The sequence below is a fragment of the Tenrec ecaudatus genome, chromosome 9 (genome assembly GCF_050624435.1).
Source record: "Tenrec ecaudatus isolate mTenEca1 chromosome 9, mTenEca1.hap1, whole genome shotgun sequence".
Taxonomy (NCBI): domain Eukaryota; kingdom Metazoa; phylum Chordata; class Mammalia; order Afrosoricida; family Tenrecidae; genus Tenrec; species Tenrec ecaudatus.
Window position 1 is genome coordinate 147,170,355 of NC_134538.1, and position 14,486 is coordinate 147,184,840.

Below are 14,486 nucleotides of genomic sequence, written 5' to 3' on the forward strand. Positions count from 1 at the left end.
CTGTACACCAGGTGGTGAAGACTTGATATATTTATTGAGTCTTCAAATCTGTGAGCATGAACCACCTCTCTATTTACACATATTTCAAGGTTTCCATCCAAGTCCTCTGGTGGTTCGCATACAGCTCCCATTAGTATGTTGTTAGATGTATGCACCACTGGTCTGTCAGTTTGTCATACTGTGGTTCCCTGTGTGTTGCTAAGATGCTAGGAGCAGTGTCACTGGTATCTCAAATTCCAACAAAGCCACCCCAAATGAATAGGCTTCAGCAGAGCTTGCAGACTACGAACACATTGCAAAGAAGAAATAGGCTGTCCACTTCAGGGGAATTAGCCACTGAATACCTTATGGACAGATTTGAAATATAGTCAGATACTGAAAACCTCATGAATAGAAGCAGAACACTGTTAGACATCATGTCAGATGAGTTGCTCTGTCGGAAAGCACTAACACTCGGAAGATGACTGAGGAAACAAAACAGAAAAAGAGGGGAAAAGTATAACAGAGGAAGAGCTGCCGTCTCAAGGAGACTCGACCAGAAGGAAGTGGACGGAGTCCTCCAGGACACTTGTGTCAGTCCGGGTAGACTAGAGACACAAATCCATAGAAACGCGTATGTGTGTAAGACAGACTTTTATATAAAGGGTAATTGTACATTAACAAAGCATCCCAACCCAGTCTAGTCCAAGTCCATGAGTCTAATATTTGCCCATATGTCCAAGACCAATTGATAAAGTTCTCTTCAGACTCATGAATGACACTGAATGCAGGACAATCACAGGCCAGTGGGTGGAAAGTGTTTGGATCCAGTGGCATTGTAAGCATCTCAGTGCTGACAGAGGTCTGCACATGGCTTCTCCGGCTCCAGAGGTCTGTTTGCATCAGTGCAGGTCCATGTGTCTTGTCAGCTGCAATGTCTCCCAGGGAGTGAGCCAAGACAGAAGTGTCTCCCGCCTCCAAGGAGGAAACACTGGAATTCCAGAATCCTTAGGGGAAAGCTATGCCCACACAGAAGCCTCATTGGCTATGACCCAGTTGATAGAGTAGACTCCACCCCTTCACTCTTAATCGTCTTAAATCCCAAATTGACACCAGATTATGTAACTACCATAACACTCATTTACTGATGCGGCACAAATCAAAATGAGATGAAACAGCTACAAACTTCAATGAATAACCAGAACTTTTAATGTATAAAGTACAAATCTAGAGAAGTTGAAAATAGTAAATAATGAAATAGAACTCATAAAGATCAATATTCTAGGTGTTAGTGAACTGAAATGACTGGTACTGACCATTTTGAACCAGAAAACCATATGGCTTATTATACTGGGAATGACAAATTCAAGAGGAATGGGGTTGCATTCATCATTAAAAATGACATCTCAAGATTTATCTTATAGTACAATGTTTTCTGTGATAGGATAATACCTATCTGCATACAAGGAAACCTATCAATACACCTGTTATTCAAATTTACACACCAACCACTAAAACTAGTGCTTAGAAATTGATGAATTCTAGCAACATCTTCAGGCTGAAACTGATCAAACATGGAATCAAGATGCATTCATAATTATTGGTGACTGGAATGCAAAAGTTGGAAACAAAGAAACAGAACCAGTAGTTGGAAAATATGGTCTTTGTGATAGAAATGAAGCTGGAGATCACATGATAGAATTTTGCAAGACCAATGGATTCTTCATGGCAAATAACCTCTTTCAACAACACAAAAGGCAACTATACACTTGGACTTCTCCAGATGTAATACCAAGTTCACTGCAATGGAGTTGATTCTGTTTCAGAGTGACCCTATAGATCAAGGTAGAACTGACCCTATGGTTTTCCAAAACTGTAGCTTTTTAGGAGAACAGAAAGCTTTGTCTTTCCCCCAAGGAGTGGGTGGTAGTTTTGAACATCTGACCTTGCAGTTAGCAGCCCAACACATTACTGCTACACCACCAGGTTTCCATATATGTAAGACACAGAAATTAAATTGCCTACATCTGTGAGAAGAGGTGACGGAGAAGCTCAACATCAGCAACTAAAATCAGACCAGAGGCTGACTGTGGAACAGACCATCAAGAAAATGGGGGGAAAAAATCCACAAGAGCCAAAATACAACCCTGAGTATATTCCACCTAAATTTCATGAACATCTCATAAACAGACCTGACACATTGAACATTAACAACAGAAGACCTGATGAGCTATGGGATGGCATCAAGAACATCATTTATGGAGAAACCAGAAGTCATTAAAAAGACAGAGAAGAAAGAAAAAGTCAAAGTGGGTTTCAAAAGAGACATTGCAACTTGCTCTTCATAGTAGAGTAGTTAATGTAAAGGGAAGAAATGATGTAGTCAAAGAGCTGAATAGAAATTTTCAATGCTCAGTTTAAGAAGACAAAGTCAAATATTATAATGAAATCTGAAAAGACTTAGAATTAGAAAACCAAAAAGGAAGAATGTGCCCAGTATACCTTGAACTGAAAGAACTCAAGAAAAAATTCAAGCCTCAAGTTGCAAAATTGAAATATTCTATGGGCAAAATATTGAATGATGCAGGAGACATCAAAGAAGATAGAAAGAATATACAGTTACAGTACCGCCAAGAACTAGTCGACATTCAACCATTTCAAGGGATCGCATATAAGAAAGAACCAATGGTACTCAAGGAAGAAACTCAAGCTGCATTGAAAGCATTCACTAAAACCAAAGCTCCAGGAATTGATAAGATACCAACTGAAATGTTTCAACAAACTGATGAAACTCTGGAAGCACTCACTTGTCTATGCCAGAAAATTTGGAAAGCATCTACTTGGTCAACTGACTGTAAGCAATTCATACTTGTATCTCTTCCAAATAAAGCTGACCAAACACAATGCACAGATTATAGAATAGTATCGTCAATAATACATGCAAGTAAAATTTTGCTGAAGAGTATCCAATAATGATTGCAATACATACACAGGGAACTGGAAGAGGTTCGGGCCAGATTCAGAAGATGATGTGGAACAAGGGAAAGCATTGCTGTTGTCAGTTGGATCTTGGCTGAAAGCAGAGAATCCCAGAAAGATGTTACTTGTGGTTTGTTTTTATAAAATTATACAAAGACATTCAATCATGTGGATCATAACAAACTAAGGGTAGCCTTGAGAAGAATGAGAATTCCAAGACACTTTGTCGCGCTTCTGTGGAAAAAGTTAATGGATCCAAGAGGCACAGAAAAAGGGAATACTGCATGTTTTAAAACCAGAAAATGTGTGCGTCAGGGTTTTATCCTCGCACCATACTTGTTCAATCTGTATGCTGAACATAATAATCAGAGAGCTGCATTATATGAAAAAGAATGTGTCATCAGGATTGAGGAAGGCTTATTAACAACCTGTGATAAACAGAGGACACAACCTTGCTTTCTAAAAGTGAGGAGGACTTCAAGCACTTGCTGATGAAGGTCAAAGATAGCAGCCTTCAGTGTGGATGACAAGTCAATGTAAAGAAGACCAAATTCCTTGCAGTAGGTAGCACCAAGATAAATGGAGAAAAGATTGAAGTTGTCGAGGATTTTGTCTTGGATCCACAATCAATGCTCATGGAAGCAGTAGTCAAGAGATCAAAGGACACATTGCATTGGTGAATCTGCTGAACAAGACCTCTTGCTGTTATCAAAGAATTCAAGAAGAAAGAAAATGTTTTGAATGTGATGGTGGCAGTAATTGTACAATTATGCTTGGTGTAATTTAATTATGGATTGTTTTAATATCTCTAAGAGCTCCCAATAAAATGATTTAAAGAAAAAAGTGTTGAAAAGCAAGGCTGTTACTTTGAGGATCAAAGTGCACCTCACACAAGCCAATCACTTTCAATCACTTTATTTACATGTGACAATTGGATATTGAATAAGGAAGACTGAGGAAGAATTGATGCCTTTGAATTATGGTGCTGGCAAAGAATATTGAACATACTATGGACTATCAAAAGAATACAAAAAATCAGGCAAGGATGGCAAGACATCTTTGGACATGTCAGGAGAGACCTGTCCCTGGAGAAGGCAATCATGTCTGGAACAGTAGATAGACAGTGTGTTAATCTGGGTAGACTAGAGAAACAAGTCCATAGAAACTCATATGTGTATAAGAAAGAGGTTTATATAAAAGAGCAGTTGAGTATTGAGAAAATATCCCAGCCCAGTCCAGTCCAAGCCCATAAGTCCAATGTTAGTCCACATGTCCAATACCAATCTATGAAGTCCTCTTCAGACTCACGAAACACATGCAATGACACCGAATGCAGGATGATCACAGGCCAGTGGGTAGAAAGTCTTTGGATCCAGTGACATTGTAAGCACCACAACGCTGGCTAGGGTCTCCACGTGGCTTCTCCAGGGCCTGGGTTCTGGCTGCATCAGGGTTGGCCCTTGTGGCTTCTCCTGCTCAGGGCACTAGTGTGGTTCCATGTGTCTTGTCAGCTGCAATGTCTCCCAGTGAGGCTCTTGAGAGTCTCTCCCGCCTCCAAGGAGGAAAAACCAGATTTCCCAGAATTCTCAGGAGAGAACCATGCCCACATAGAGACCTCTTTGGCTGTGATCTGATTGACAGAGTAGACTCCACCCCTTCACTCTTAATCCTCAAATTGACACCAGATGGTGTAACTACCACAGAAGCTAGAAAGAGGAAGACCTTGGAGAAGATGGGTCGACACAGTGGCTGAAACAAGGGGCTCAACAATGAGAACAATGATAAGGATGGCCCAGAGCAGACAGTGTTTTGTTCTGTTGTGCAGCGGGTCACTATGAGTCGGAACGTATTTGACAGCCCCTAACAACAACAGACCCAAGTGTTTCATTTCCGGGAAGGTGCTATTGCAAGCTACCAATTGCAACCATTCATTCCTGGTATAAAGGAAGGCAATTGACTTCGGATATCGGCTTTGTGCTCTCCAGCCTGGCTGTACTTACTAGTCCTGAAGGTTTTAGTTCTTTCCTTAAATTAAAAAAAAAATCCTTGGGGATTTGGTAGATATACAATCACATCACCTGTGAACAGATAGTTGTCGCTCTTTCTACCTAATCTGTATTTCTTTTCATTTGTTGTCTTGTCCTATTACAGCAGCCAGAAATTGCACTACCGTGTTGAGTGGGAGCGATGTGCTTGTTCTTGATCTCAGGGGGAAAGCATCCAGTTCCTCACCAGTAAACATAAGCTTAGAAACCCATCACCAGTAAGTCCATTTCTACTCACTGCAACCCGATAGACGATTGCCAGACGCCTTGCCTTTCTCCTGGGAGTGGCTGGTGGCTTAGAACCACTGCCTTGCTGTTAGCTGTCCAATGCTTACCTCACAGCGCCAGAGGTTTTTTGTAGATTTTTAAAATTAAATTGACGTCGCATGCTATTCCTGGTGTGCTGAGCATTCATTCATTTATTTTGTTATTGATTGGGAGTTAAGACCTACATCATATCATCCCGTAGTTCAATCACGTCAAGGTGTGTCATACAGTTGCTGCCACAATCGGTTTCCAAACATTCTTTCCCTTCCTGGACTCCTTGACCTCGTCTCCCTTTTATCCACTCCCAGACCCTTAGTCCACTTGCTGTGCCTGCAGATTCGTCAGTCCTGGGTGTCATAGACCCCAAATCCAGAAAAACACAGAACACAGTTTCAAGTGGGTGAGCCCCACTAAATAACACCTATGAGATACACCCTAATCTGAACAAACAAAAATACAGAAAAAGTTGAGATCAAGTCCAGCGTGCTTCAGAGAGGGGCTCAACTGACAAAGTTGAAGCTGTTCCAGGGAGTTTTGTCCCTTTGATCTTCGGCCCTCGTCTCTCCAATGCACTCTGTTTAGTAACCACTTTCTTCCCATCCCTCAAGTTTATTCTATTATGGTTCAGTGTTAGATTTTGTTGAATGTTCTTTTTCTAAATAAATTGTGACATTTTTTCCCTTTAGCCTGTTGATGTAGTGGATTGCATTGTTCGATATATGAATGTTGGCTCAGCCTGGCTTTGTTGGAATACATTGTATTTGCTTATTGTGCAATTTTTAAAATGCATTATTTCATTCACTTGGTTAATAGTTTGTTGAGAATTTTTGCATCCATTTTCTTGCTTTTTTTTTCGTGCACCGTTCCTGGAAGTACTGCAATACCAGGTCGATGCGTGGAGTGTACAGAGCAAGCTCCTATTCCATCTCCTAATTCCAAAAAGCCATTTAATATATTGTCCTCGGATAGAGGACGTATCAGATATTAAACTGATAAGAACAGATACTACACTTGATCTTAGCCAAAAGGCCGAGAAGTGATTGCATCCATTTTCTTAAGAGATTGATCTGTGTTTTCCTTTCTTTAAATGTCTTTTTCTCATTTGGTATTGGGATAACTCTGACTTCACAGACTGAGTTAGGATGCGTACAGGGGTTATCAAGCATGTGTGATTAGCCTGAGAAACAAAGATGCATTTGAATTATGGTGCTGGTGCTGAATATTGAAAATACCAGGGACTGCCAAAAGAGCAAACACATCTGTCTTAGAAGAAGGACAGTTTGAATGCTCCTCAAAAGCAAAGATGAGGGGACTTTACCTCATGTATTTGGGCATGTTACCAGGAGAAACCTGTCCCCGGAAAAGGACATCGTGCTTAGTAGAGGGGCATGGACAAACGAAGAAGGTCTTTGTTTGACAAGATGGACTACCACAGCGACTGCCACAATGGACTCAAGTATAACAGCAATAGTGAGAATGACACACGAGTGGGGGTGCTTCTTTCCGCTGCACGTGGGGTCATTGTGAGGCAGAACCTGTGTGATGGCATGTGTTAGTTTGGGTAGACTAGAGGAACAAATCCAGGGAGACGCATAGGTGTATAAGGCGGCACCTTATATAAAGGAGTACATTAAGAAAACATCCCAGTCTGGATCAAGTTTGTAAGTCCAATATTAGCCCATATGTCCAATACTCGTTCAGAAATCCCTCTTTAGACCACACAGCCATGCAATAATGCTGAATGCTGGAAGATCATAGGCCAGTAGGTGGGGAGTCTTGTAGAAGCATCTCAGCGCTGGCAGGGGTCTCTACATGGTTCCTCCAGCTTAGAGCACTAGTGTAGCTCCATGTGTCTTGTCACCTGCAATATCTCTCAGAGAGTGAGTCTGTGTCGTCCCACCCCCCTCCTTATAGGACAAAGGAGAACAGCCCCTGTAGGTTTGTGAGACTAACTCTTTTCAGGAGTAGAGAGCTTTGTATTTCTCCCAGGGAGTGGCTGGTGGTTTTGAACTTCAGATCTTGTGGTTAGCAGCTCAACATATAACCACCATGCCACCAGGGCTCCTTGTTTGGAGGGAAGACAGAAAGAAGCAAGTGGTCTCTCTGGCTCTCTGTACGAAGAATGAGAAGCCTGATAAGCGACGACTCTTCACCACCAACATGGGACCATTCCTGTAAGAGACCACCTGATGGTGTGATGATAGTTGGTCAAGGCTTCTCCTCCAGAGCACTCCAGACCCCAAAGGAGGAGAAAACGCATTTAGCAAAATGGAACCCCATCCATGAGTTTTCAGAGTACAATTTGAAGTCCCAGAGCAGTCATCCTGAGGGATGTGAACTTGAAGAAAGCTTCTCTCTGCTGCACAATCTCCTCCTGCTGTGTCCCGGGTGAAGTTCCAGCTCCTTAAATCTGCTGACTGAGCTTGCTTTTGCAACTCTGCTCAACATTCCCGGTACAGTCTGACGTGGCGGAGCAGACACTACCAGATGGCACACATTCTTCGTCAAAGACCATCCTACTAACGATGAATTTGGGGCCTGAAGCAAGCATCCCAGAAGACAGAACAGTTTTCTTTGCTCCTGTTTTCCCGGACCAATTGTAGATTTGAGAGCTGCTTCTGGACAAGAGGCATGAAGAAAGCAGAGTAATGGTCATTGAAAGACACAAGGAAACAAGCAGTCCAATGGGCTAATGGACCACACCAACATCAGTCTCCACACCCCGAGGCCAGAACTAGTTGGTGTTTGGCTTCCACTACAAACTTTCTGAAAAGGATTGCATCAGAAAGTCCTGGGTACAAAAAGTAGGAGGAGGAAGAACAAGAGGAGGAGGAGGAGGGGGAGGAGAAAGTGGTTCAGAAGAGAGTGGGAGAAAAATGTGTTACAGAACTCAAAACCATGAAAGAGTTCAGGTTTACTGGTTGGATAGAGACAGGTGGGATCCCCCACCCCCACCCCAAGACCATGGTCTTTAGTCATTGTTCAGATGTGGAATGGACTCATGTCAGAATAACCAACCATTTAAGATCTAAAGGGCAGCATTTGCCCAAAGACAAAGTTTAGAGGGGTAGGCAAGGAGGAACCGAAACAGGAAACACAGGGAGAAAGTAGGATAATCAACGATATATTGAATGGATTTCAATGGATGGGTTAAATCAGAATGTACATGAATTATTGAATGTGAAACTATGAACTGCTCTCTAAACTGGCATCTAATTCATAATAAAGTTTGTTTTAAGTTAACAAGGTAAGTAAATAAAATAAAACGTCTAGTTTAATTTGCACTAAATACAAAACTTTAATGAATACTCTAGCACTGAATGAAAGAATCAAATATTAAATGTACATAAGTATTTCAGAAAGGCTGTAGAAAATGATATTCCTTTTTGAATACAAATCAAAGATATTTGAGAGTCTCCTGATTGATTCACCGCCATTCTTAGCTAACAGGCTATAAGGCCCACTTTGTAGGATTGGTTTGAATGTGATGAAAACCGAAAGGCGAAACCCTCTGCCAATTGAGTTGACTCTGACTCATCCCACTGCCAACCCATTGATTCAGAACTGGAGCGCCATCAGATAGCATTTCTGAGGTCGTAAATCTGTATGGGGACAGTCCCCCCTTTCTGCTGAGGAGCAGCTCTTTGGGTTGGAACCTGGACCTTGTGGTGACTAGCGGTCCAACATTGTCCGATTTCGCCAGCTGGGTTGACTTGGACTCTGAGCTACTGCGTGCGACGGGTGGACTGCTCCCTAGTTTCCTGTCTATGTTGACAGGAGCAGACAGGCTCACCTTTCTCCCATGGAGTGACTGATGGGTCTGAACCTCCGACCTTGCAGCGAGCAGCCAGAGGCTCCACCAGTGCACCATCAATGTTCATTTTGAGTGTTTACAGACATGAAAATACAAGGGTACTTTGAAAAGCTTATGGGGAAAATTCCATTATCGTTTTTAAAATAACAGTTTAATTTGGCATATGCATTGACATATCATACAATTCAATGACTTAATCACATCGAGAGGAGTCGTACAATCATCACCACAATCAATGTTGGAACATTTTCTTCATTCTTGAGCTCACTGTTGTTATTAGCTTCCCATTTCCCCCAACATCCCTTGTCATGTCCCCACAGAAACTTTAAGCCACCTGCTGTCTCTGTAGAGATTTACCTATCCTGAATGTCATGTACAGAATTCATTATCTTGCGGTTATATTTCTCCACTAACCTTTTGGAGGCCTCTCAGCTGTCAAGTACAGCCTACGCCAGCTTTTGCCCACCCTCCTTGCCCTAACTCTGCGTTCCTCTCAGGTCCATCTGTTTCTTCAGTTGGGCCCTTTCGATCCCTTGGCTCATTAAGCCCATTATATGGCACCCATGTAGGATTACGAGAACCTTGGGTGGATCCCTGGTGTCATAGGGGCTATGCGTCGGGCTACTCACCACAAGGTCAGCAGTTCAAAACAACCAACCTCTCCGAGGGAGAAGTGAGACTTAGAGTCTTGGAAATCCACAGGGACAGTTCTACCCGGTCCGATAGGCTCATTATGAGTCGGAATGGACTCGATGACAACGAGGCTTCTTTTCCTGGTAGCACAGTAGATTAAGCACATGGCCGGCAACCGAATGGCCAAGCGTCAGAATTCACAAGTAGAAGAAAGGTATCGGTCCTGTTTGACCACAAAGATGCACCCCATCGGAAACCCTATGGGGCAGTTCTACTCTGTCCTATCGAGTTGCTATGAGTTGCGGTGAGTTTGGCTTGGTGGCATGAAAGAACAAGGGAGTATCTTTTTCTTTTTTTTTAATGCTGTTTGGTCATTTTATTCATTTATTTTTCTTTTTTCATCTGACTTTTGTTTTAAGATCATCGTATTGGATGCTCTTACAACTCTTATCACAATCCATACATTCATCCATTGTGTCAAGCACATTTGTACCTCTGTTGCCATCATTATTTTCAAAACATTTTCTTTCTACTTGAGCCCTTGGTATCAGCTCATCCCCCCCTCCCCTCCCTCCCTTATGAATCCTTGATCATTTATACATTTTTTTCATGTCTTACACTGACTGAGGTCTCCTTTCACCCACTTTTCTGTTGTCGGTCCCTGCGTGAGGAGGGTATATGTAGGTCATTGTGATCATTCCCCCTTTCTTCCTCCCTCCCCCTCCTTCCCCTTCCCCTCCTGGTATTATTGGCCCTGAGAGGTTTATCTGCTTAGATTCCCTGTGTTTCCAGCTCTTATCTGCACCAGTGTACGAGTATCTTTTTTTAATTAAATACTTTTATTGAGGGCTCTTACATCTCTTATCACAATCCATACATTCATCCATTGTGTCAAGTACATTTATACATATATTGGCATCATCGTTTTCAAAGCATTTTCTTTCTACTTGAACCCTTGATATTAGCTCTTTGCTCCCCCCTCCCTCCCCTGCTCTCCCTTCCTCATGAACCCTTGATAAGTTATAGATTATGATTTTCATATCCTACATTGTCCTCTGTCACTCTTCACCCACTTTTCTGTTGTTCGTCCCCCTGGGAGGGGATTATATGTTGACCGTGGTGATCGATTCTCCCTTTCTCTCCCCACCTTCCCTTATCCTCCTGGTATCACTATTCTCATGTTGGCCCTGAGGAGTTTATCTGTCCTGGATTTCCTGTGTTGTGGACTCTCATCTGTAGTAGTGTACATGTTCTGGTCTGATTTGTAAGGTAGAATTGAGGTCCCGACAGTGGAGGGTGGGGGAGATGAAGCATTAAAGAAGTAGAGGAAAGTTGTATGTTTCATCGGTGCTATACTGCACCCTGTCTGGCTCCTCTCTTCTGTGTGACTCTTCTGTAAGGGGACACGCATTTTTTTAAAGAACAGAAATTCGTCTTCTAATAGCTCTGATGGCTAAAAATGCAGAGTATCTGCTGGGTCGATTTTTGCTCCCCAGTAGCCCCCGTGTCCATTATTTCCTTGGTGATTTTCATGCAGCGACGCTCTTCCTGCACCTGTGCACCTCTCTGCGTCTGGTCTAAATGTGTCACAACTCCGAAGTGGTTCGATCTGGAACCCCGACGACATGGGTAGGATCTGATCAGCCTAAGCAAATCAACCCTCTTTCCAAACGGGATTTCATCCACAAGTGTGAGGGCTTGGATTCCAACACACGTTTGGGGAGGGGAGTGGGGGGGACACTTTAATCCACAACACTTTCACTGACAGAGAGCTGCCTTACCTGGGAGATAGTTGAGTGATTTACTTTCTTCTGCTTTGGAGAGCTACCAAGACTTTTTTCTTTTACGAAGGAGAAGGGTTCAAGGCCGTTTTCTGAAGGTTGGGGATTCATGGCCTGGCCTAGGTTAAAGTGAGAAGGGACGGTATTCATTTGCTCCCGTCATCCTTGAAACGAGTCAGCAACCGGCCCCACATAGCAAACCCAATGCTCCAGCATGGAAACCTTACTCCACCCAACCTGCAGCCGCACCTTGCCCCTTCAGACTTCTTTTTGCTCTCAACACTCAAAGGACACTCAATTTGAGTCCCTGGAGGAAGCCAAAATTGCCACTTTGACATGGCATAAATCGAAGAATGCAGAATTCAGACCTAGATGGGAGATATAGTAAGAGACAGTAGCTTCATATTTTAATGCTGTCATCGTCATTGTTAGGTGCCGTCAGACTCATAGGGACCCCAAACAGCAGAACAAAACACTGGCCGCCCTGCACCATCCTCACAATTGTTCTTATGTCTGAGCCCGTCGGTGAAGCCACCGTGCCTGTCCATCTCACTGACGGCCTTCCTCTTTTTCTCTGTCCCTCTTCTTTACCAAACACGGTGTCCTTCTTCAGGGACTGGTCTCTCCTGACCACGGATCCAAAGTATTCAAGACAAAGCTTCTCCATCCTGGCCAGGGAGGATTCTGGCTGTCCTTCTTCCGAGACGGATATCTTTGTTCCTTTGGCAGTCCATGGAACTTTCCATATTTTTCGCCAGTACTATAATTCAAATCTACGGATTTTGATCATTGGGTTTCACGAGGCTGTTTAATGCGTTTGTAGCAATACTTTTGAACTTAACGTAGGAGTCCCCATTGTGTCTCAAATATAATGTAAAATTGCAATTGTTTCAACCAAACAATTAGACCTGCTTGCCACCGCCATCTGGAGCTGTCACTTGGAAGATCAAGGTGGCCCCCACTGGGGTGGCCCCCGGGCTCCCCCTGCAGGCTTACAGGGGCTCTGCATTTTGTAGAGGAGGCCAATTTATTTATCAATTGTCAGTAACAGACTTAGACTCCCTCCTCTCCACTTCTCCCCCGAGAGCCAGGGCAATATAGTAATCAGAAGGGGGGTCAGTACCAGGATGGAAGAGGTTGAAGAGGTCGGGGTGAACAGTCGTCCAACGCAACGCTCTGAGCACCAGTTCCCTTCCAACACTGCATTGCCCACACGCTCCCCCTGCACCGTGTTCCTGACGGCTGGTGAGAGCAGTGAAAATTACAGGCTCTGGAATCCTGGAGAGTAAAATTCTTGGGGTGATCAGACACTGTTAGAAATTGGGGATCTGAGAATAGGGTTCTTAAACATGACTTCACTCCCCTGCTCTTTGTCTGTGGGAGCAACACAGAGACAAGTCATGACTCAGCTCGCCCCGCTCTTGTTTTTCTCTCCAGAAGGGGGAAGAAAAAAGATTATTTGGTGAGAAAAATAAAAGCTGGATGGACGAGAGAGTTTGTGAGAGAAGAACTGACGGACATCTCCAGTGGCATGAGTGATTGAGCCATCCTGAAGATTTAGGTGGGTCAGAATGATCTTTAAAAGGATTCCAAACAGCACCCCTCTTGAATGAAATAAGGAATGAGATTGAGTTTAGAAGTCAAATAGACCTGGAGGGGAAGTCAAATAGACCTGGAGGGGAAGCCTGTCCCCTTGAGCCTTGGTCTTATTGTCGCTGTACTGGAAGCAGCAATACATCCCCCATGGCATACCTGTGGCAATTTCATGAGCCACCTATCTAGCTAGGTCTTATCTGCCTCTCTAATTACCCATTATTCCTGGTGCTGTAATCATGGCACTGCACTTGTGGGGCTGTAGCTGCCTTGTTGTAGACACTGAATAAGCACTAGGTACTGTAATTTACTTAAGCACCAATAGAGATGCTTAGCTTCTTAGCTCTAAGAAATGATAAGCATGTGGATTTCTAGACAGCCTCTGAAATGGTGTGCCACACAACAAGGTTAAGCAAAAACTCAACTAGGAAAGAGCCATCTGCTACTTTGGGGGCTGTTGGCCTATGGCCACTTGGGACCCACACATTTTTTTTCTCATCTAGGTGAGACTAGACCGCTATCATCATCCATCACACCGTCACCAAAGAGAAACCATTTGTCCTCTTTCCGGGTGCACTCTGGGTTCTATTGGTCAGTAGGTTGGGCCGGTGGGAGCCAGTTCTGCAGAACTGCAGCAACGTGATTTCCTGGATGAGGAATTAAAACTGAACTTCTGGGCTCTTCCCTGGCATTAGACTCGCTCCTGTGGGGCACTGCCCCTGAGAAAGACTGTACCTACGGTGGCTTTCTGCTTCCATAAAGGTTGCAGCCAAGCACATCCTAGAGGGCCCTTCTACTCTGCTGCAGAGTGGCTGTGAATCCAAAGGACTCACTGAAACCTAGCAACAACAACAAACAACAACAACAACAGGGGTTGTCGGTTGAAGGGAGGCGATGACCTGCCACACACAGTTGGAGGAAAAGTTCATCAGCCACTCAACCAACCACAACCCTTCCCGGGGAGCATTTGTTACGCTCTTCCCTGTAGGTTCTGACCTGCTGTCTATCTTTTGCATATTCTGACATTTTACTCTGACAGGTGGAGGCTGGAAGTCCTTAAGGAATAATGTCCATGAGAGCTGGACTTTGTATGGGAGATGTTTTCATAATAATGGGTTATTTCAGTTCGGGGGACGAAATGGCTGGGATCAGGGAAAAATGAAGAAGGACATGAGTCCTGGTGTCCTTGTAGCCTTGCTGTTGGGAGCAGTCAGCTGGTCCCAATTCATAGTGACCCTGTGACACTCCGCAGTCCTGCAGCTCCCTAACAACTGTTCATGTCTGATCCAACTTTTGTAGTAACTATGACAACCCCTCTTGTTGAAGCTCTCCCTCCTTCTCGCTGCCCCTCTCCTTTACCAAGCATGATTCCCTCCCCCGCCCGCCAAAGACTGG

General features: G+C 43.7%; 1 non-coding gene across 1 annotated transcript; it reads right to left on the bottom strand.

The window, feature by feature from the left end:
• Window positions 1-6,120: 6,120 nt before the first annotated feature.
• LOC142457407 (U2 spliceosomal RNA) lies at window positions 6,121-6,311 on the bottom strand. Its single transcript, XR_012786154.1, has one exon. It is a non-coding gene; the product is annotated as a U2 spliceosomal RNA (small nuclear RNA).
• Window positions 6,312-14,486: the final 8,175 nt, after the last annotated feature.